Here is a 23174-nt window from a genome sequence, read left to right on the forward strand (position 1 = left end):
AACAATCAGAGAAACTACTTGACAGATGTTTAATTTCTAGTTCATAATTTGCTTTTCTAGTTCATAGTTGTTTTCTTAATAAAAGCACATGAGGTTTCTGCATGTATTCAATTTGTTGCATTAGGCAAGGAACTAAGTTTGGTGTTCACACACCAAATTAAGTTTAGAAATTCACAAGCGTACATGCATGCTAACTGTTTTTCAAGTGCTTGGGGAACGAGCAACTTCCAATAGTTTTACAGAAATTCAATCAATCTATTGGAATAATCATACACCATCATCCAAGGAGACAAATAAGGATGCAAAAGCTAGGATGATGATGACAAGGAAGAAACAGGAAGACATCAAGAGGTTGTATTGTATTTAACTGTCTCTGAGTTGTAGTACTTTAATTGAAAGCATGATTAAATATTTTTCTCAGGGACATTCATATTCTGCTTGTTCCTCTTTATTCACATATCAGGGTTGCTGGTCTAAGTCCCTGGCTTTCATTTTCATCTTGCTTACATGTATGCTTGTCCTTTAAGTCAAATAAAAGAAAATGTTATGAAAAAAATAAGAGTGGGGTTTATCTTGTGAAGTAAGTTCTCAATGTTTGTGGTATGGTAATTGATTAGCTGAATTGGTTCACCAACAAGGTATATAGGCAACTATATGCTCTAAATCACATGCTTGAAATACATCCTATGAGATTAGCCAAACAACAAGATCCTAATAAGAAGAAGAAAAAGAACAATGAGAGTTTGAAAAAGAAAGAAAATTAATAAGAAATCAGGCTAGGCACCAAGGGTTTGAAGCTTGAGGCATGTGTCTATGGTACTCTTGTGCAAGGGATATGCTTGGATGAATAAGCTCTCAGGGGTGCCTTATCACTTGGTAACTTAGGTTAACTAACCCGGGATTATCAGCTGAAAGTCCACTATCAAGAGCAACCTTTGCTACAGAGCATTTAGTAACCCAAAGAGGTGCTGGACACCAAGGTCTCAAGAAAGAAAGTAACAAACCATATGCCTGTGGTTTGCATGTATGGGGGAGAGAGACTAGAGGGAGTAGGTCCTTAGGGGTATCTCAACACCTAGCACCTTAAACCAACTGGTTCGGGAGTGTTGGCTGAAAGCTTATCTTAAAGAGTCGCCCCCTCACAGAGCATTTAGCCTAAGAGGACAATAAACCCTGGAAAGGAAGGGGGGGATCAATGAATAAGGATCTCATAGGATGCAATCAAGAAAGTATTCAAGAGCATGATAAGGACCTGAAAACCAGTAAAGGAATGAACCTAAGTTGCTATGCATGAAACCCCATAAGCCAAGGACTTGACTTCTATAATAAGAACTTGTTTCTCTTGTTCGTTCATTCATCATTCTTATGCTTCAGTACTTGCTTAGGGACAAGCAAGCTTTATGTTTGGTGTTGTGATGCCAGGACATCTTGGCCAGTTTCACTGACCTTTTCTTTACTATTTTAGGGTAGTTTCATGCATTTTCTTAGTAAATAAGCAAGTTTTGGGTAAATATACACTTACACCTTGATTCAAGCAAACATTGTGAACTTTACATGATTTCATGAGAATTTTGCATGAATTGAATGATAAAATGGATGATGCATGGTCTCATGATTAAGAACCAAGCTTTGATGCACTTTATTTGCTTGATTTCAGGACAAAGGAAGCAAGGAAGAGCCATGTTAGCAGCCACGTTAGTCTAACTAACGTGACCACTAACATGGAATGGGAGTAAGTTTGTAGCGTTAATGGAAAAAGTGATTGCCAATAACGCCTTCGAAAGCCATCATAGCCCACGTTAGTTGCCATGTTAGTTGTATTAACGTGGGAGCTAACGTGGAAATGAAAGGGGTGCTCCAACGTTAGTGGTAAAGGTGAACAGCACTAACGTTCCAAAAGGCCACACTTAGCCACGTTAAGAGTCACGTTAATCTAATTAACATGAACTCTAACGTGGAAGGAGGAAGAAATTACCAATGTTAGTGACACTCACCTTTGTCACTAACGTTGGACTAAGCTAATATTGCCTACGTTAGTGGTCATGTTAAGACTACTAACGTGAAGGGTAATGTGGAGCAAGGAATGATAGGCCAACGTTAGTGACATTCACCTTTGTCACTAACGTTGGAGATGGCAAGTACCACCACGTTAGTGGTCATGCTAATACCATTAACGTGAGGCACTAACGTGGGAAGAAGGGGCGTTTGAAGCGTTAGTGACAAAGGTAAGTGTCACTAACGCTCTCGGAGCTTGGGCATGCCCATATTAAGGGCCACGTTAGTTACACTAACGTGGATCACTAACATGGGGAAGAGAAGCAAAGAGCAACGTTATTGGTAAAGGTGAATGCCAATAACGTTTGTGAAAGACTGAGAAGCAATGTTATTGGTAAAGGTGAATGCCAATAACGTCTGCGAAGGACTAAGAGGCAATGTTAGTGGTCATGTTAGTGCCACTAACGTTGAAGTTAACGTGGATCAATTTGGTTTGGAGCGTTAGTGAAAAAGGTTATCATCACTAATGTTCTCGAACCCACATTTTCACTTAACGTTAACACCACTAACGTCCTAACTAACATCCACCCATGCTTGACTCGCACTTTTTCTGCATGCAAAGCTGAGCCCACTGAAGATTGTAACTGCTTCAACTCAAGATCAAAGGCCCATATCCAAGACTTGAAGAGCTGACTAGAAGATCAAGAAGAGTGGTATATATAGGAGTAGTTTTGAACTAGAAAGAAGCTTGGGCATTTTAGAGAACTACACTCTGTATATTTACTTTTCCTGTAATTTTTAGTTTACTTAGAATGTACTCTTCTCTGTCATCTTCCATTTCCAGAGCTATGAACAACTAAACCCCTTTTCATTGGGTAAGGGAGCTCTGTTGTAATTTGATGGATCAATTATAGTTTTCATTCTTCTTCTTCTTTCTTTTCTCTTGATTTACTAAAAAGCTTACGATCTTAAATCAATTGGTTAGTTGTCTTGGAAAAGAAACTCTCCATAATTGGATCTCCTCTGAGCCTTGAAAAAAGGATGAGGAGATCATGCTAGAAATGCTTTCTCATGTTGGACCAAATTGGGGTTTGGACGGATATAGTGACATATAATCCTCCCAACACTTTGATTTGGAAATACATGTGGTATGATCAGTCACCATACTTTATCTCTTCCCATGAGTAATTAAATCAAGGAATTGGGCAATTGTTCAAGCTTAGAGAGATTGGGTTGCCAAGGAATTGGGAACCAATCACCTAAGATTGCCAAGGAGATCAATGAATGCATTGATTGAGGAAGAGATAAGAATGAACTTGATTTAGAGAATGCAACATCTCCAAGCCCAATGAATCCCCCATTTCTGATCTTACCCATTCTCTTTACTTTCTGCCATTTATTTTTATGTTCATCTCCCTAAATCCCCATTTAAGATTTTGTAATTTACTTTCTACAATTTACTTTCTCGCCATTTAATTTTCTGTAATTCTTAACTCAATTTCTGCTTAGCTCAACTAGAACATTCCTCTAATTAAAGTTGCTCGACCAATCAATCTCTGTGGGATTCGACCTCACTCTATTGTGAGTTTTTACTTGACGACAATTTGGTATACTTGCCGAAAGAAAATTTGTTGAGAGATAAGTTTTCGTGCATCAGCTTTGTGGAGAATCACAAGTGCTCATGTAGAATAAGGGGTCATACTGTCGTTCCACCACAAATTCATAAGATTAAGAACTTAAACAACACCTTAGAATTGAATCAAACATTAATTAACATAGAAGAGTAATAATATTAATTCATAGAAAAAAATAGAGCTCCTAACCTTAACTACGAGGTTTAGTCACTCATACTTTACAGAGAAAACAAAATAAAGTAAAAGAATATCTGAAGTAATGCGTCTCCCCTCCTGGGAGGTGTGATCATTAGGAAGAAGGAGGTCCATTATTTATAGTAAAAACCTCTAAGACTAAACCTAAAAGATGTTAATTTAAATTTAAAAGTTACAAGGAAAAGATAAGATAAGCTAAGGAGTGCTAAAATCCACTTTGGGGCCCACTTGGTGAGTGTTTGGGCTGATGCCTCACATTCAACTTGGATTATGGGCGTTGAACGCTAGTCCCTGCTCCCTGGATGGCGTTGAATGCTAGTTTTAGGCGTTTAACTTAGGGGGCTGTTCCTTCTTGGGTGTTAAATGCCCAAGCTTGGCGTTTAACACCAGTTCTGGCCGTCATTATAGAAGAAAAGTAAAGACTATTATAAATTGCTGGAAGACTCTGGACGTTAGCTTTTTAACACCATTGAGATCGCGTCAATTAGACCTCTATAGCTCAAAATATATTTGTTGGAATGCTCGGAGGTCAGGATTTGACAACATCTGCTATCCTTTCTTTATCTCTAAACAAGATTCCGCCAAATTCGCCTAAAAATCACTTAAAATCATAGGAATAACACAAAAACTAAAAGTAGAATCCAAAGATAAATTTAGCACTAAAACATAGTAAGAATTTATAAAATCAAACTAAAAATACTATGAAAATGCTATGAAAAAGGGTATAAGATGCTCGTGCATTAACCTCTCCCAGACTTCATAGAGGGATTCTCCCTCTTTCTGTCTGAAGCTCTAGACTTTTACTCTAAGCTTACTCAGCTTCTGGTATTGGGAAAACTTGGTCAGAAATCCATTGACCACCTTTTCCCATGTGTCCAGCCATAGCTTTGCTCTGTCTTTTACAGTAAAAGGAAAGAGCATGAGCTTATGAACCTCTTGGATCACTCTATTTGTCTTAACAGTATTACAAATCGACAGGAAATCAGATATGAACTTTTTGCGATCCTCCTGCAGGAGTCCATGAAATTGACAATTCTGTTACACCAAAGTGACCAGTTGAGGCTTGAGCTCGAAATTGTTGGCACCAATAGCAAGTAAGGATATACTGCGCCCATAGAAGTCGGATGTGGGTGTAGTGTAAGAGCCAAGCACCTTCTTTGTGTCTCCTCTGGCGTTTGGATTATTGGTAGCCATACATGTCTCTTTAGCTTCCTTCTCAAAAGATTCCGTGAGATTCCCTCCAGCTTTGCAAGCTTGAGTTTATTGCAAACACTGCTTCAAGGTCCTCTCTGGTTCAGGGTCATGATCAAAAAGGGTTTTCTTATCCTTGAAAAGGAAAGGTGGGGGGTCTCTATGTTAGAGCATAAAGGACTCCCTATGAGAAACTCTAATAAAGAGATCAAATAAGATAAAGTAAGCAATAAAAAGAATCAGAAATAAAGATGGGGGATTTAATTTAAAGATTTTTATAAAATAAAGAAAAAGAAAGAAGTTCAAAGGTTTTTCAAAAAATGAAAGAAAATAAGAATTAAAGAAATACCAAACTTAAAAATTAAAATGAGATAAGGCAAAGATTTGAAAATAAAGATGGAGGATTTGATTTTAAAAATTTTTGAAAATTAGAAAGAAAATGTCAAATAAAGATTTTGAATTTCAAAATTAAAGAAAAAAAATTAAAGAAACACCAAACTTAAAATTTGAATTTAAAATAAAGATAAGATAAGATAAACAAATTTTGAAAACCACGGAAAAAGATAAGATAAAGATCCAAGATCAAGAGAGATAAACAAGATATGATCAAAGAATAATTAAATTAAACAAAAAGATTACTAACGGGACACCACACATAAAATTTTAAACCAAGATAAGAAAAGGATGCAAAAATTTCCGAAAATTAAAAAGATATTTTATTTTATTTTATTTTATTCAAAATTTAGAAAGAAAAGAAAAACACTAAAAAGACACCAAACTTAAAATTTGAAAATAAGGGAAAATCAATAATAAAAGTTTTCAAAAAAATAAAGAAATGAGTAAAACTTAAACTCATAAACTCAAAAGAAAATAAATGGTCAGAACTGAAAAAAGTATCTAATCTCAGTAACAAGACAACCTGTAGTTGTCAATCATGAACAATCCCCAGCAACGATGCCAAAATCTTAGTGCACAAAATTAGAACTCGCACAACCTCACCGGCAAGTGCCCTGGGTTGTCCAAGTAATACCTCAGGTGAGTGAGGGTCTATCCTACGAGGACTGTCAGATTGAGCAAGCAATAGCTATCTTGTTGGACTTAGTCAGGAAAATAGTAATAGAGAGTTGTTGGTATAAACGCATAAATCAATGGAATAAGAAAAGCAAGTAAAGATTGGTATAAAATCAATATAAAGAAAACAGTTAAGGTCTTAGAGATGTTTATCTTTCTGGATTAATACTTCTTGCTAACTATTTTAACAATGATTGATTAATTCTATGGCAATCTGTAAATGATTAAACCCTAATTCCTTAGCAATTTAGTCTCCTCTGATTCTCATCAAATGCCAGGATCAGTGGTCATTCAATTTGAACGCGGGTGAAGCGCAGCATTCTTGTTTATACCACAAAGGCCCTAATCACTCCAGATCCCAGTTGAACAGATGTTGCCATGTCCCCAACGAGTTGTGGATAGCCGTCTAGGAGGTGTATTCTCAAGCTTCGGTTCTGGTTAACCCTTTCGAGACTCACCAGAACCCATGTAGAAAAAAGGGTCAACTTTCGTTCCACCCAGTTTCATTTAGATTAAGAACAAAAGCACACCTTAGAATTGAATTAAACATATATTAAATTGAAAAGTAATTATATTAATCCTTAGAAATAAACAAAGCTCATAACCTTAACCAGGAGGTTTAATTGCTCATGACTTACAGAAAAAACATAATTAAAAGTAAAGAAGAAGATCTGAATGTCTAACCTAAGGGATATCCTCTTTAAATAGTAAATGCTAAACCTAAAAAATATTATTTTAAATTTAAAATTACAAAGGTAAGATAAGATAAGCCTAACAATTGCTAAATCCACTTTGGTCCCACTTGGTGAATGCTTCGGTTGAACGCACATAGGGGAGGGGTGCTTCTGATCCTTTGCTCCCTGGCTGGCGTTGAACACCAGTTTTGGGCGTTCAGCGCTGGAGTTTCTCCTTCTTGGGCGCTAAATGCCAGGCTTGACACTTAGCGCCTAATTTGGCAATGATTCTAGATAAATAATGTGCACTATTATATATTGTTGGAAAGCTTTGAAAGTTAGCGTTCTAACGCCGTTAAGACAACGTCAATTGGATCTTTGTAGCTCAAGTTATGCTCGTTGGAATGCAAGGAGGTCAGGGTTGACAACATATGCTATCCTTTTTCGTCTTTGCACAAGACTATGCCAAATTCGCCCGTAATTCACCTAAAATCATAAAAATACTACAAAAACTCAAAGTAGCATCCAAAAATGATTTTTTCACTAAGATATAGTAAAACTTAATAAAATTTAACTAAAAACAACATAGAAACAATTAGAAAAAGGGTATAAGATGCTCACGCATCATTTAGGAGGCAAGGATGACTTGAAATAATGGAAGAAAAACATTCAAAAGTTGATATTTTATGAAGAAATGAAGAATTGGCAAAGCTGCAGGGATGCGTACACATTATGCATGTGTACGCATGAGATACGTCCGCACCATGCATGCGATGCACTCATCGCCTACGATAGAGATAGACATGCATCATAATGGTGACAAATCTAATGTCCATTTCTTTTGAGGATTGTGTAGCTGGAGAAGGAGGAGAGACGTGGGCTTTACCCAACGGCCATTTATGAGGTTCTAGTCGACAAATATCTCTTTTTGATGACACCGACTGATGAACGCAGTTCTTATATATTTTTCTTTCTTTTTATTGTTTTCTACGGAGTTGGGCTTTTACTATCTCTAAGCTAGCCTGAGGTCCAAAGTTGGGATCTTGTGTGGGCCAACTCCTAGAACATATGTATCTAGGTCTAAGTAAATGCTATGACTTGTATTTTCTCTATTGTTGTACAAATTGAGCTTCTGAGGCACTTATGTAGGATATCTGCTTTTATTGTATATATTGTACTATATGAATGTAAATTCCTATTTATCTATGTTCTATATCTCAATTACAAAGATCTTAATTTAGCTAACTTATGCGATTTCGATAACGCGATAGGCTCATATGTATCTACGTAATACAGAGTCTATAGTACAATAAGTTGACCGAATGAAAATGCCTAGCGATTGGCATTTGTCATGACATGTTAAGAGTTAGGTCATTATAATTTGGTATCAGAGAAGTTCATCCTTAGTAGAGCCTGGGAATTAGACTGACTATACTTCCCTGGTACTTGGCTTATGTGGTTCATGCTATTAGAATATCTCTATGATATATTTTTTAGGACTGTCTATAAGTATTCATTTCGGAAATATGAATACTTAAACTTGATATATTAAAACTGATCACCTTAATGTTGATTATTTTGTAACACCCTGTCATCCTAAGCCTTAGATCTAGCCATAAAGCAAAGGACAACAAAGCGTCATGATAGTTTTAAAGCTCATATCATAATATAAAATCAAGGAATATAATACACTAGAAGCCCGATGTAGGAATAAAAGCTCAAAGACGTAGAAAATAGAGACACAAAAGCGCAAAGCGTTCACACACAATAACTAAAGCATAAAGGTGAGAAAAGAGATTAAAGATACAACATAAACAAGGTATATATATATATATATATAGACACAAACACACACAATAACAAAAGGGGAACTAGTCAAGAGAATTAAAGTGTAGAAACAAGAAATTGTAGAAGAAGCAAGATGAAAATCATGAAATTGGACCTAGATCTATGATGAGAATAACCCTAAGAACCCTAATTCTAGAGAGAAGAGGGAGCCTTCTCTAGAAACTAACCTACATGATGCCAATCCTACAACTAAGTGCTTCCCACTTTGTCCAATCTTCAATTCTGCATGAAATAGCCTCTGGAATCAATTGGATTTGGGCCTGGAAAGCTCAGAAATTGCCCCTAGCATTTTCACTTTAATTAGGTCAAGTGCGAGCATCGACGCGTAAGCGCGGGTTACGCGTACCCGTCGCTTGACAATTTGCTAACCACACGTACGCGTAGTACACACGTACGCGTCGCCATACGACGTCATCTTCCACGCTGGTGCACTCCAAATCCTTTATTTTCCATGAGTTTTTCACTTTGCATGCTTTTTTCTTCACTCTTTTGATCCATTCCTAGCCTTTTCAACCTGAACTCACTCAACAAACACATCAAGGCATCTAGTGGAATCAAAGGTAAATAAAAATTATCAATTTAAGGGCTTAAAAAGCATGTTTTCACATTTAAGCACAAATTAAGGGAAAATTACAAAACCATGATAATTCATTGAATAAATGTGGGAAAAGGTGATAAAATCTCCCAAAATAAACACAAGTTAAACCATAAAATTGGGGTTTATTAGACCTTCCCACACTTAAACCAAGCATGTCCTCATGCTAAAATCAAGAAAGAAGCAAATGGTATCAAAATTTATTCAATGCAAGCTATCTATATGCAATCTATCTACATGAATGCATTTTATCTATATGAATGCAATTGCTTGGTCAAAATAAATCAACTCTCAAGAATGCAAATATAAGAAGAAGGGCTAAAGCCATGGCAATCAAATCAGTCCCACAATTGAATTGAATTATTGAAAGATTTTACAAACTTGCAAGAGAAGATGATCATAGGTGGAAACATGTAATTGAGCAATCGAACCCTCACCGGATGTGTATCCGCTCTAGTCACTCAAGTGTGTAGGGTTGATTCACTCAATTCTCTCGTAATCATGCTTTCCAAGATTAGTTTTTCATCTAACAATCAACAATTATTTCATGCATGCATACAAATATCATGAGGCCTTTCCCATAGGTTGTAATGGGGCTAAGGTCAATGTAGGGTTGTATATAGTCAAGTGGACTAGAAATTTGAATCTTTGATAAGCTTAAACTTCTCACCTAACCTATATAACAACCTATACAATTTCAAAGCTAACCTAACTACTCATTCTTCACTTTTTCAGACACTCATGCATTATCTTTTTTTATCACAACACATATGCATTGATTTTATTAAACTTCACTTCGTGGCATTTTGTCCCTTTTTTATTGCTTTTCTTTTTTATTACTTTTTTTTCCTTTTTGGTATATATATATATTTTATTTTTGCAATAAAGTATATACAAAGGTATCAATGCATATGGCTTTGCCTTTAATTAACACATGAGTATGTACCTAATTCCCAAATTTTTTTGACAAAAATATAAAAACACCCTTTTATCGCAACCCAATGTTCCCAATTCTCCCAAACTTGAATGATAAACACTCTCACTAGTTTAAGCTAATCAAAGATTCAAATTAAGGACATTTGTTATTTTTCACTTTAGACTTGTAATGTGCTAAAATTAAGAACGAATGGGTTAAACATAGGCTCAAGATTGGCTAACAATGGAAGATAAAAGGTAGGCTATTTGGGTAAGTTAATGAAAACAATTGCCTCAATCATATAAGTTCATTCATACACAAAATAATGGACATAAAAAATTAAATAAATCAAAGATTACAATCATAGAAAGAGAATAATGCACACAAGAATGAAAATCAGTGGTTATAAGATGTAACCACATAGTTAGGCTCAAATATCACATGCTTGTGTTCTTAGCTCGAAGACATGGTCCACAATATAAGTATAATTCAAGCAAGTTCTAAAAAAAGTTTTTTTTTTCAATCCATTAGGGTGCCCTATAGATAAAATTTTTGAAAATTTTCATTATTTTGACTAAGCTTATTATATATATATATATTTGCAAAATAGGAAAATGCAACTAAAAATCCTAAAAGACCTAAAAATGAAATGCAAAAGTGTTGGGATTAGAAACTTGTCACCCAAAAATGCCAAGCGGTCGGACGACCTCCCCATACTTAAAAGTTTGCACCGTTCTCGGTGCACTCGAAGATGAGTAAGGGGGTACGGAGACTCTCCGGGTTGCTACCTTCAACTGGTAGGTCAACTAGTTGCTACATGTCCTTCTTCCGCTTCCATTTTTGCTTATGATGGCTTATGCTGAGAATAGAAAACAGGAGATAATATGACAAGTAAATACACAAGCAAGGAAGCATGGATTGTTGGAATGAGGTAAATCACTAGAATTTAGTGAGTGAATTAGTGTGAGATTAATGAAAAATAGGTGTGGGGGTCCTAAATTGCATGCAGTTTAGAACTCACATCCTAGTATTTAAGAGCCATGTCACAATTATGCAAAAGAAGGCATACACTCACTCATTCTAGTGTGCTTGAAATACTTTAAGAAGACTTGTAAGTCAACATACAAACAAGTATTGAAGAAGCATGAAAGCATCCAAGCAATTAATCAAGCAATTGTGAAATTAGATAATGCATGCGCATTGATTGATATGCTAGTAAACTTAGCGAGCAAAATGGTATATGAAACCTACACATCAAACAATGACACATATTGAAGTTGTTGAAACATCTAAGTGATATAGAGGTGGAAGACATAGGTGATATGAAACTTAAGGAAAAGAAGATAGAAGTGAAAATCACTCACATAGCAAGCATGGTCCACAAAGCTTAGAAAGCTCAAAAATATGTCACTAGGTAAGCTTTCGATCCAATTTCACAATTCTAGAATTTCAAGTCATGAAATAGGTGATGTTCAATCATAAACAAGCATCCTAAAAAAAATTCATTGATAATGTATAATTGCCTAATAATGGATGATGAATGCATGGTGGCTAAAACGTGCAATTCAAAAGATTTAGAAGCTTAAAGGCAATGTCATATGCACTTGGTAGTCCAAAACATTGAGCATGAAAAGTTTAAAACCAAGTAACAAAACATAACCTCAACAGAAAATTCCAACAATGAAGTAAAAATAACATCTCCTAAATAATCAGCAGCAAGAAATGGTAAACAGGATTAATTATCCAACACATATAATGAAAAACAGAAAATTAAACAAAAATTAAACTAACTAAATAACTGGCTAAAAGAAATGGTGTTAAATAATGTTTGGTAGTGTTGGATGATGGTTGAAGGGGGGAAGAAAAAAAGAGGAGAAAGAAAAAGGAAATAAATGGAAAGAAGAGAGGAAAAGAAGGTGGTGAGACAGGGTAATCCACGCTAGGGGTGGCAAGCGGGGAAGCCCGCCCCGCCCCGCCAGAAGCCCGCCCTTTGGCGGGCTGGCCCGCCCCGCCTTACCTAGTGAGGCGGTCCTAGAATCCTAGCCCGCCCCGCCTAACTGCGGGCTGGCGGGCTGGCGGGCTAAGCCCGCCAAAGCTCCTCTTTTTTTTATTATTAACTACTAAGTAATATATATAATTTCACATCCATATTAATAAATTTATAATTTCTAATGGCATAAAAAATTATATTTTTTATATTCACAAACATTAAAGTCTTTGTAATTATAAATATCTAATAAATATAATTATAAACCAAATTTTCATTCAAAATATAAGTATAAATATTCTCTCCAAAGCAAAATAAACAAAATCCAAAACATAATTATAAATATTGTCACCAAAATAACATAAACATAATTCAAAACACTCAATTTTTATCTTCATACTCTTGTAAGTTAGGTTGGGGGAAGTTAGGTTTTGGCAAAAAATTGCAAAAATATTCCCTCACTAAAAAAAACCTTAGCCCGACGGGGAAGCCCGCCCCGCCCCGCCAAAGCCCGCCAAAGCCCGCGGTTTAAGCGGTGCGGGTTAGGCGGGCTTTTGCTATTTGGTGGTCCCGATTTTCCAGCCCAGCCCGCCTTTTTTGGCGGGTTACCCGGGCCGGCATGGCGAGTTTAGGCCCGTTTGCCACCCCTAATCCACGCATGCGTGTCAGGCGACGCCTAAATGTGGATGCGTGAAATGGAAGCGACGTGTATGCGTGGGTCACGCGTACACGTGATGTGTTATTTGGAGAGTCGACGCGTACGCGTGGTTCACGCGTACGCGTGGGTTGGTTTTGTGCTAAGGGCACAAATCCAGCACGCCACTCGCATAACTCTCAGGTAAATGTATGGAGGGGTGAAACTTCTGGATGCATGCGCACGCGTGGGTGACGCGTGCGTGTGAATGGTCAAAAAACTTAGATCCACGCGTACGCGTGGGTGACCTGTACGCGTGGGTTGGTGCTCTATTTTTCAAAATTTTTCTATGTTTTTGCACCAAACCAAGCATTCCAGACCTCCAAGGGAAAGGGAAAGGCATTGTAGTCAGAAGGTGGTTCATATTGGTGAAAGTCTTGAGGTGGTGTGTATGAAATTCGTGGTTTATGGGAGTATTGGTGTTAGAATGTTGGTGACTCTAAGTATGGTTCATATGGTGGTTGGTACGGTAGATATGGGTTAGGATCATATGGAGGTGAATGGTGGTATGAGGCTTGTGAGTATGGTGGAGGGCTATATTAAGGAGGGAGTTCATATGCATATGATGATTGTGGTTGATAACCACAATGAGGGTCATCACACACATTAGATTGGTATGCATCTTGAAATGGCTCTTGTCCATAGCACATTGGTGGAGGTTATTGCCATTTAGGTTCATCAAATGCTTGGGGCCCCTCCCACCTTTGTTTCCCAAATCTTTGATGCACATCCTCGTTGTAATTTCTATTTCCAACAACATAGTTAGAACCACACTCATAGCCAAAGGAATGAGAATTCATAGTGATAAGAGAAAATAAAAACAAATACTAATAAGGAACAAAGAGAACAAAATCCTACAACTAGCAAAAACTAACAAACAAACCAAAAATCAAGCTATTCAGAATATATACAATAGCCAATAACATAGCACCATTGCAATTTCCTGGCAACAGCGCCATAAATTTGATTGCAAGGTTTATTGTTGGTCTATATTTTCTCCCAATAGAAACAAGAACTTTGTTGTAAGTATAGTTCCAAACCAACAAACAACTCTCACATCAAATTTAAATTGATTTTGTCACACGTACAAATCCTAAATGAAAATTTACCGAAGTATTCAAACCTCGGATCATCTCACAAGGAATCGCAATGAAGTGGTCAATTATTGGCTATGAAGGAACAAGGGGTTTGATTGATAAAGGTGCAAGAAAATAAAGGGCAAGAAAGTAGATGGCAAGAAAAGTAAATCAAGTAAGCAATTAAAGAAAGAAAGTAATATAAAGAGACACTCATGGCAAATATTGAGAATATAGGCTTTCTATCCTAGTCATTTATAAACCGCTATTTTATGATTCATATTGTGTTTAATTGTGTGATTTTATCCAGTCTTCACCCACTTATTCATATGATTTGCATGTATTTACAATTCCTTCCTAAAAATATTCTATGATCAATAACTTGCTTCCTAAAGACCTTTTAGTTGTATATTTTTATCTTCCTTCGTACCATTCGATGCCGTGATCTGTGTGTTAAGTGTTTCAGGCTTCATACGGTAGGAATGGCGTAAGGAATGAAGAGGAAGCATGCAAAAAAATGGAAGGAACACAAGGAATTGAGGAGATGACTAGCGAAGAGTCACGCGGTCGCATGGCTCACGCGACCGCGTGAAATGGAAGAAATCTCAGTGACGCGCCTGCGTGCCTGATGTGACCGCGCGGATTGGAAGCTGCACGAACGACGTGAATGCGTGGAGGACGCGCACGCGTGGTACGAGAAACGCAGAGTGACGCGAACGCATGGATGACGCGGCCGCGTGACGTGTGCGATCTACAAAATTATAAAAGTCGCTGGCACAGATTCTGGGCCGCATTTCAACCCAGTTTTTGGCCCAGAAACATATGTTAGAGCCAGGGAACATGTAGAGACAAAACAACAATTCATTCCGCACAATTTCAAGTTTTTATATCTGATTTTACTCTCCCCTTGGTTTTCCTCTTGAACATTCATAAAATTAGGATTTTGAAGATTCTTGGCTTTAGCTTTTGAGAAGAGTTTACCTCCGGTCTAGTCATCATAGTTTGTTATTTACTTTTCATTTACTCTTCCATATTCTTAATTTTGCCAGAGTTGACATTGGATTATTTTCATAGTTTATTAATACAAAACTATTTTTACTTTCAATTAATCTCTTTTATTATTATTTATTATGTCTTCTCTTATTTTTCCTATTGATTTTGTGAAGTCTATAATTATGATGAGTGAGTAGTTTCCCAACTTGATTGGGAGATGATTAAAAGGAGAACCTTGAGTTGGAATACTCAAGAGTTCAATTGTAATTGGTTTATTGTTGGTTGACTTGTTAGTCACTAACTCTAATCCTTCCCAAGGGAGAGGATTAGGACTTGTGAATAGAAGTTGACTTTTAATTTGACTTTTCTTCATTCGTTGAGGGCTAACTAAATTAAAACAATGACTAATTGTTAATTGCTCTTGATAAAATTCTAACAAGGATAGAACTTCCAATTAATCTTCTCCCAGTCAGGATTTTATTTAAATCATATAAATTCTCTAATTTAATTTTCTGTCCATCAAATTCAAAACCTCTTTTGAAAACCTCTGATTGATAAAATAGCACATCTTCCTGCAACTCGTTGGGAGACGACCTGGGACTCATACTCCCAGTATTTTATTTCTGAAATTTTGTGACAACCCTTTTCTAAATTGACGAGTGGATTTTTGCCGGTTAAGAACTATACTCACAATGCCATTTCTCTAATTAATTCTTAATCTACCAATTTCCACTCACGTCATTCATACAATGATTAATTCATCCTCTTTAGTTAACTCCAACAAATGGAAGAAGGTATCATGTTATCTTCACATAGGGAGAACGTCAAACAAGACTAGTTAATCATATCACAATAATAAATAAGAATTTATATGATTACGTCATCCCCGACGATGGAAGAAGGTATCATGTTATCCTCACACTCGAATAAAGTCTAATAAGACTAGCTAATCTCAATCCTAAAGTCCTAATCAACTTACTAATTGAATTAGCAAAAGATTAGCGTCAATGGAAACAATATTAGCTAACAACTCTAGATCGCCAACATGAGTTGGGTCTTCATGACTCATGATTGCCCAATTTCTCTTTCCAAGCCAAGAATGCTCAAAAATCTACTAGAGACCTCAACCCGTCCACTTGTTTGAGGATGATAAGGGGTTGCCACTTTATGGCGGACTCCATACCTCTGAAGAAGAGAGTCTAGCTATTTGTTGCAGAAGTGGCTTCCTCTATCACTGATTAGTGTCCGGGGGACACCAAACTGATTAAAAATAAATCTCTGAAGAAAGCTTAGCACCACTTTGACATCATTAGTGGGTAAAGCCACTACTTCTACCCACTTGTACACATAGTCAACCGCCACTAAAATAAAGTTGATTGAACATGAGGGTGGAAATATTCCCATGAAATCAATACCCAACACATCAAACAACTCAATCTCTAATATTCTATGCTCTTGTATCTCATAGTTGTTGGTGAGATTCCCAACACTCTGGCACTTGCCACAGTTCCTCACAAAATCCTGAGCATCTTTAAAGAGAGTCGGCCAATGAAAACCTCTCTAGAGGACCTTAGTCACTATCCTTTCACCCCCAAAGTGGCAACCGTACTCGGAACTATGACAATGCCAGAGAATCTGTTGTGTTTCCTTATCTGAAACACAATGTCGGATAATACCATCTGAGCATCTGATGAGCGGATAATTTATACGCTTTTTGGCATTGTTTTTAGTATGTTTTTAGTATGTTTTTAGTTAGTTTTTATTATATTTTTATTAGTTTTTAGTTAAAATTCACTTTTCTGGACTTTACTATGAGTTTGTGTGTTTTTTTGTGATTTCAAGTATTTTCTGGCAGAAATTGAGGGACCCGAGCAAAAATCTGATTCAGAGGCTGAAAAGAACTGCAGATACTGTTGGATTCTGACCTCCCTGCACTCGAAGTGGATTTTCTAGAGCTACAGAAGCTCAATTGGCGCACTCTCAACTGCGTTGGAAAGTAGACATCCTGGGCTTTCCAGCAATTTATAATAGTCCATACTTTGCTCGAGATTTGATGGCCCAAACAGGCATTCCAAGTCAGCTCAAGAATTCTGGCGTAAAACGCCAGAACTGGCACAAGAATGGGTGTTAAACGCCCAAACTGGCACAAAATCTAGCGTTTAACTCCAAGAAGAGCCTCTACACGAAAATGCTTTAATACTCAGCCCAAGCACACACCAAGTGGGCCCGGAAGTGGATTTTTATGTCATCCACTCATCTTTGTAAACCCTAAGCTACTAGTTCTCTACAAATAGGACCTTTTGCTATTGTATTAGACATCTTGGTAGCTATCTTTGAGTAGTCTTATGCTATCTTAGATCATGGGGGCTGGCCTCTCGGCCATGCCTAGACCTTGTTCTTATGTATTTTCAACGGTGGAGTTTCTACACACCATAGATTAAGGTGTGGAGCTCTGCTGTACCTCGAGTATTAATGCAATTACTAATGTTCTTCTATTCAATTCAGATTATTCTTGTTCTAAGATATTCATTCGTACCCAAGAACATGATAAATGTGATGATTATGTGACGCTCATCATCATTCTCACTTATGAATGCGTGCCTGACAACCACTTCCGTTCTACAAGCAAACAAGGCTTGAATGTTTATCTCTTGGATTCCTTAATTAGAATTTTCATTGTATAAGCTTGAATTGATGGCAGCATTCAAGAGAATCCGGAAGGTCTAAACCTTGTCTATGGTATTCTGAGTAGGATTCAAGGATAGAATGACTGTGATAAGCTTCAAACTCCTGAAGGCTGGGCGTTAGTGACAGACGCAAAAGAATCACTGGATTCTATTCCAACCTGATTGAGAACCGACAGATGATTAGCCGTGTTGTGACAGAGCGCGTTGAACATTTTCACTGAGAGGAGGGATTCTAGCCATTGACAACGGTGATGCCCAACATACAGCTTGCCATGGAAAGGAGTAAGAAGGATTGGATGAAGATAGTAGGAGAGCAGGGAGACGGAAGGGACAAAGCATCTCCATACGCTTATCTGAAATTCTCACCAATGAATTACATAAGTATCTCTATCTTTATTTTATGCTTTATTCATAAATCATTCATAACCATTTGAATCTGCCTGACTGAGATTTACAAGATGACCATAGCTTGCTTCATACCAATAATCTCCGTGGGATCGACCCTTACTCGTGTAAGGTTTATTACTTGGACGACCCAGTGCACTTGCTGGTTAGTTGTGCAAAGTTGTGATAAAGAGTTGAGATTGCAATTGAGCGTACCATGTTGATGGCGCCATTGATGATCACAATTTCGTGCACCAAGTTTTTGGCACCGTTGCCGGGGATTGTTTGAGTTTGGACAACTGACGGTTCATCTTGTTGCTTAGATTGGATATTTTTCAGAATTTTTAAGAATGAATTCTAGTGTTTCAAGGTGATATTCTTATCATCACCAAAGCTGATTGATCTTCATTAATTTAGCTCTTGAATGTAATGTCCTGCTGAAGCTTGGCTAGTCATGTCTAGTTCCTTTAGACTAAAGCTTTAGACTAACATTGCATGATTCCTGGAATTCTTATTAAAAATTTTGAATCTCTTTATTTTCTTCTCCATATAATTTTCGAAAAATCCAAAAAAATTACAAAGTCATAAAAACCAAAAATATTTTATGTTTCTTGTTTGAGTCTAGTGTCTCATTTTAAGTTTGGTGTCAATTGCATGTTTCTGTTCTTCTTGCATTTATCATGTGTCTTCATTGATCTTCAAGTTGTTCTTGATGATTTACTTGCTCTGATCTTGAAATTCTCTTGTTTTGTGTGTTTTGTTGTTTCTCATATGCATTCTCAATTTGTTAGTGTCAGTAGTATACAAACTTCTAAGTTTGGTGTCTTGCATGCATTGTTTATTTGATTTTAGTTGCATTTTGATTTTTCCTCATCATTAAAAATCCAAAAAAATTTTTAATTTGTGTCTTTTCAAGTCAATAATACAGAGAATTGAAGATTCAGAACTACAGCAGAGGAATTACACAGAAAAAGTTGGGCGTTCAAAACGCCCAGTGAAGAAGGAAAACTGGCGTTTAAACGCCAGCCAGGGCGCCTGGCTGGGCGTTTAACGCCCAAAAGGGTAGCATTTTGGGCGTTAAACGCCAGAATGGATACCATTCTGGGTGTTTAACGCCAGGATGGCACAAGAGGGAAGATTTTGTTTTCAATTCAAATTTTTTTCAAGTTTTCATAATTTTTCAAAATCAAATCTTTTTCAAATCATATCTTTTCAATCATATATTTTCAAAATCAATTTCTTTCCAATTTCAAAAATACATGCTAACAATTAATGATTTGATTCAACATTTCATGTATGTTGCCTTTTCTGTTGAGAAAGGTTTAATGTTTGAATCATATCTTTTCTTGTTAGCCAAGTCATTGATTTTAAAAATCAAATCTTTTTAAATTGTTTTTCAATCATATCTTCTCAATCATATCTTTTTAAAACTATATCTTTTCAATCATATCTTTTTAATCACATCTTTTTCAAAATAAATTTTCAACCATTTCTTTTTGATTTCTAATTTCAAAATCTTTTTCAAAAATCACTTTACTTCTTTCTCAATCTTAGTTTTCAAAAATCATCAATCAATTTTCAAAATGTTTTTAAAATGTTTTTAATTTATTTTCGAAAATTTCTTCCCCTCTTCTCATATCGTTCTATTTATGGACTAACATGTACAATTCGAACTCTATCTTTCTAAGTTCGAAATCTTCTACCTCTTCCTTCTATTTTTCTTTTTCCTCTGACACCTCAAGGAATTTCTATACTGTGACATAGAGGATTCCATATTTTCTTATTCTCTTCTCTTTCATATGAGCAGGAGCAAAGACAAAAGCATTCTTGTTGAGGCTGACCCTGAACCTGAAAGGACCTTGAAGTGAAAACTAAGAGAAGTTAAAACACAACTCTCTGTAGAGGACCTAACAGAAATCTTCAAAGAAGAAGACATGGCAGCTGAAAACAACAACAATGCCAACAATGCAAGGAAGGAGCTGGGTGACTTTACTACACCTACTCCCAACTTCTATGGGAGAAGCATCTCTATCCCTGCCATTGGAGCAAACAACTTTGAGCTTAAACCTCAATTAGTTTTTCTAATGCAATAGAATTGCAAATTCCACGGACTTCCATTGGAAGACCCTCATCAGTTTTTAGCTGATTTCTTGCAAATTTGTGACACTGTTAAGACCAATGGGGTTGACCCTAAGGTCTACAGACTTATGCTATTCCCTTTTGCTGTAAGAGACAGAGCTAGAATATGGTTGGACTCACAACCTAAAGAAAGCCTGAACTCTTGGGAAAAGCTAGTCAATGCCTTCTTGGCAAAGTTCTTTCCACCTCAAAAATTGAGTAAGCTTAGAGTGGAAGTCCAAACCTTCAGACAGAAGTAAGGTGAATCCCTCTATGAAGCTTGGGAAAGATACACACAATTAATCAGAAAGTGTCCTTCTGACATGCTTTCTGAGTGGAGCATCATAGGTATCTTCTATGATGGTCTGTCTGAACTGTCCAAGATGTCATTAGATAGCTCTACTGGAGGATCTCTTCATCTGAAGAAGACGCCTGCAGAAGCTCAAGAACTCATTGAAATGGTTGCAAATAACCAATTCATGTACACTTCTGAAAGGAATCCTGTGAACAATGGGATGAATCAGAAGAAAGGAGTTCTTAAGATTGATACTCTGAATGCCATATTGACTCAGAACAAAATATTGACTCAGCAAGTCAATATGATTTCTCAAAGTCTGTCTGGAATGCAAGATGCACCAGGCAGTACTAAGGATGCTTCATCTGAAGAAGAAGCTTATGATCTTGAGAACCTATTAATGGAAGAGGTGAATTACATGGGAGAACCCTATAGAAACACCTATAATCCATCATGGAGAAATCATCCAAACCTCTCATGGAAGGATCAACAGAGACCTCAACAAGGTTTCAACAACAATAATGGTGGAAGAAACAGGTTTAGCAATGGCAAGCCTTTTCCATCATCTTCTCAGCAACAGACAGAGAATTCTAAGCAGAGCCACTCTGACTTAGCAACCATGGTCTCTGATGTAATCAAAACCACTCAAAGTTTCATGACTGAAACAAGGTCCTCCATTAGAAACTTGGAGGCACAAGTGGGTCAGCTGAGTAAGAAAGTTACTGAACTCCCTCCTAGTATTCTTCTAAGCAATACAGAAGAGAATCCAAAAGGAGGGTGTAAGGCCATCAACATGGCCAAGCTTGGAGAGGAGAAAGAGGCAGTGAGCACCACTGAGGAAGACCTCAATAGACGTCCACTGGCCTCCAATGAGTTCCCTAATGAGGAACCATGGGAATCTGAGGCTCACACTGAGACCATAGAGATTCCATTGGATTTACTTTTGCCATTCATGAGCTCTGATGAGTATTCTTCCTCTAAAGAGGATGAAGATGTCACTGAAGATCAAGTTGCTAAATACCTTGGAGCAATCATGAAGCTAAATGACAAGTTATTTGGTAATGAGACTTGGGAGGTTGAACCCCCTTTGCTCACCAAAGAACTGGATGACTTGACTAGGCAGAGATTACCTCAAAAGAGACAGGACCCTGGGAAGTTCTCAATACCTTGTACAGTACGCATCATGACCTTCAAGAAGGCTCTGTGTGACCTAGGGTCAAGCATAAACCTCATGCCTCTCTCTGTAATGGAGAAGCTAGGGATCTTTGAGGTACAAGCTGCAAGAATCTCACTAGAGATGGCAGACAATTCAAGGAAACAAGCTTATGGACTTGTAGAGGATGTTCTGGTAAAAGTTAAAGACCATTACATCCCGGCGGATTTCATAGTCCTAGAGACTGGGAAGTGCATGGATGAATCCATCATCCTTGGCAGACCCTTCATAGCCACAGCAAAGGCTTTGATTGATGTTGACAGAGGAGAATTTATCATTCAAGTGAATGAAGAATCCCTTGTGTTTAAGGCTCAAGGATATCCCTCTGTAACCATGGAGAGGAAGCATGAAGAGATTCTCTCAAAACAAAGTCAAACAGAGCCCCCACAGTCAAACTCTAAGTTTGGTGTTGGGAGGCCACAACCAACTTCTAAGTTTGGTGTTGAACCCCCACATTCAAACTCTAAGTTTGGTGTTAGGAGGTTCCAACATTGCTCTGAGTATCTGTGAGGCTCCATGAGAGCCCACTGTCAAGCTACTGACATTAAAGAAGTGCTTGTTGGGAGGCAACGCAATGTTATATTTATCTATTTTCCTTTGTTATTTTATGTTTTTTTTAGGTTGATGATCATGGGAAGTCACAAAAATCAATTGAAAAAGTAAAAACAGCATGAAAAATAGAAAGAAAAATAGCACACCCTGGAGGAAAACTTGCTGGCGTTTAAACGCCAGTAAGGGCAGCAAATGGGCGTTTAACGCCCAGTCTGGCACCATTCTGGGCGTTTAACGCCAGAAAGGGGCACTAGACTGGCGTTAAACGCCAGGAAGGAGTATTTTTGCTCGCCACTTGGTGCAGGGATGAATTTTCCTTGACACCTCAGGATCTGTGGACCCCACAGGATCCCCACCTACCCCACCACTCTCTCTCTTCTTCACCCACTCACCAATCACCTCAATACCTCTTCCCCAAAAACCCCTCACCTATCAACTCCCACCATTCTCTTCACCACTCACATCCATCCTTCATAAAACCCCACCTACCCCACCATTCAAATTCAAACCACTTTCCCTCCCAAACCCACCCATATTGGCCGAACCCTACCCCCTTCTCCACCCCTATATAAACCCATCTTCACTCCTTCATTTTCACACAACCTAAACACTACTTCTCCCCCTTGGCCGAACCACAAAGCCACCACCATCTCCTCTATTTCTTCTTCTTCTACTCTCTTGTTTCTTTTTTTGCTCGAGGACGAGCAAACCTTTTAAGTTTGGTGTGGTAAAAGTATTGCTTTTTATTTTTCCATAACCATTTATGGCACCTAAGGCCTGAGAAACCTCTAGAAAGAGGAAAGGGAAGGCAAAAGCTTCCACCTTCGAGTCATGGGAGATTGATAGATTCATCCCAAGGGTGCATCAAGAAGAAGGTGACCCTCGAGGTCCCTTTCAAACTCAAAAAGGGTCAACTTTGATCAAAGGTTGGACCAAGTCCTCATGGATACCACTAAGAAAAGGAAGGAGCAAACAAGAGATCCCACTCATGGACATGAGAAAATTCCTCATCATGAAATCCCTGAGATGCCTCAAGGAATGCACTTTCCTCCACAA

The 23174-nt window shown here is 37.5% G+C and overlaps 1 non-coding gene across 1 annotated transcript; it reads left to right on the forward strand.

Annotated features, from left to right (window-relative positions):
• The first annotated feature begins 4531 nt into the window (after positions 1 to 4531).
• LOC112713411 (small nucleolar RNA R71) lies at positions 4532 to 4637 on the forward strand. Its single transcript, XR_003158384.1, has one exon. It is a non-coding gene; the product is annotated as a small nucleolar RNA R71 (small nucleolar RNA).
• Positions 4638 to 23174: the final 18537 nt, after the last annotated feature.

This window comes from Arachis hypogaea, chromosome 9, assembly GCF_003086295.3.
Source record: "Arachis hypogaea cultivar Tifrunner chromosome 9, arahy.Tifrunner.gnm2.J5K5, whole genome shotgun sequence".
Lineage (NCBI taxonomy): Eukaryota > Viridiplantae > Streptophyta > Magnoliopsida > Fabales > Fabaceae > Arachis > Arachis hypogaea.